The sequence below is a fragment of the Pollicipes pollicipes genome, unplaced genomic scaffold (genome assembly GCF_011947565.3).
Source record: "Pollicipes pollicipes isolate AB1234 unplaced genomic scaffold, Ppol_2.1 Scaffold_4219;HRSCAF=4965_pilon_pilon_pilon, whole genome shotgun sequence".
In the NCBI taxonomy this organism is placed as follows: domain Eukaryota; kingdom Metazoa; phylum Arthropoda; class Thecostraca; order Pollicipedomorpha; family Pollicipedidae; genus Pollicipes; species Pollicipes pollicipes.
Genome location: NW_023596448.1, coordinates 20,521,092 through 20,523,097, shown reverse-complemented (window position 1 = coordinate 20,523,097; position 2,006 = coordinate 20,521,092).

Sequence of the window (2,006 nt, the reverse complement as noted above, 5' to 3'; positions counted from 1 at the left end):
GCGCGTGCGAGGCGAGCCCCGGCCCCGGCAGAAAGAGAGGGCGCCCGGGCGCCGTCTAAGGGTCTGGTGACGTCAGCTGATCTGGCTGGCCCGGCTGGCCAGCGGAGGGCATCGCTCTCGTGTGATGTCGGCCGATCTGGCCAACAGAGGACATCCACCGTAGGTCCGACGTGAGCCCATCAGGCCAACAGGGGGTACCGACCGTAGGTCTGATGTGAGCCGATCAGGCCAACAGAGGGCACCGACCGTAGGTCCGATGTGAGCCGATCAGGCCAACGGAGGGCACCGACCGTAGGTCCGATGTGAGCCGATTAGACCAACAGAAGGCATCGACCGTAGGTCCGATGTGAGCCGATCAGGCCAACGGAGGGCACCGACCGTAGGTCCGATGTGAGCCGATCAGGCCAACGGAGGGCACCGACCGTAGGTCCGATGTGAGCCGATCAGGCCAACAGAGGGCACCGACCGTAGGTCCGATGTGAGCCGATCAGGCCAACAGAGGGCACCGACCGTAGGTCCGATGTGAGCCGATCAGGCCAACAGAGGGCACCGACCGTAGGTCCGATGTGAGCCGATTAGACCAACAGAGGGCACCCACCGTAGGTTCGACGTGAGCTGATCAGGCCAACAGAGGGCACCGATCGTAGGTCCGATGTGAGCCGATCAGAACAACAGAGGGCACCGACCGTAGGTCCGATATGAGCCGATCAGACCGACAGAGGGCACCGACCGTAGGTCCGACGTGAGCCGATCAGGCTAACAGAGGGCACCGACCGTAGGTCCGATGTGAGCCGATCAGGCCAGCAGAGGGCACCGACCGTAGGTCCGATGTGAGCCGATCAGAACAAGAGGGCACCGACCGTAGGTCCGACGTGAACCGATCAGACCAGCAGAGGGCACCGACCGTAGGTCCGATGTGAACCCATCAGACCAACAGAAGGCGCGACCGTTCGTCAGATCAGCTGACCGCAGTTTTGACATCAGCTGCCTGGCTGGCCAGCAGGGAATATGTTGCGCGAAAGGGACAGCGGACTGCAGGACGGACCCCAAGAGTAAGGTTGAGTTTCTGTTGTGGAAATCTCGTCTCAAGAAACATTTTTACTGACGATGGCGTCACCCGCTGGGTCGGTCGAAAATGATTTTCGACACAAATGACAACTGTCTTTGGGAAATTTTCGGTTATTTCAGTTTGCTGAAATCGCTATGACGATTTCCTTTTTGAACGTTAACAGTAAGTGCCACATGTTATCAAACAGTTAAATACCACTGTTCAGCCAGCCTAGACAAAGAGGGAGAGGCTGAAACTGAAACGACTCCCACATAAATTTTGACACCGGCGCGCCTCCACTCGGCTGCCGGGTGTGGCCAAGTCGACCGAGCCAGCAATCCGTCGGCCCATGGCGCACCAGACCAGCTGACCGTTAACCCCGGCCACGCCAGATCAGCTGAAGGAGAAGCCAAAAGGCAATCGGCTGGGACAGCAGACAGAAGAGGAAAACAAGCACACGCAGACATACCCCTACGCCATCTATGAGGGGACGGAAGAAATATGACTGGCGCGAAGAAATCCCACGTTTACCAACCAACAATGAAATTTCGGTTTCCCGCAACAATTTTAACACATTTTATACGGTCTGCCCACAGATCAGCAAAAACTGTCTCGGCAGAGCGCTGCAAGCTTTATTTTTAGGCGACTTGTGCCCAGTGCGACACAGCGCGTTCCTTAGCCAGTGCGTATTTAGCTGACTTTTCCGCGGTATTGACGACCAGTACCCAAACGGTAGCTGTAGCTACGGGGATAATTGGTCGTCTTCGGTACCGGGCACGCGCCCATTTTAGTCAAGGTTATACACAGAGGACGACGGACATTGCCAGCAGGCGGAAATGCAAGCGGTGCGGCGCATGCGCAGACCAGTGCAGTTAAGAAGAAGCAGCAATGTGGAGCTCCAGAGACGCGGGCGACGCGCTTCGGGAGACTTCGCGGCCATTTTGCAGACTGTGACCGT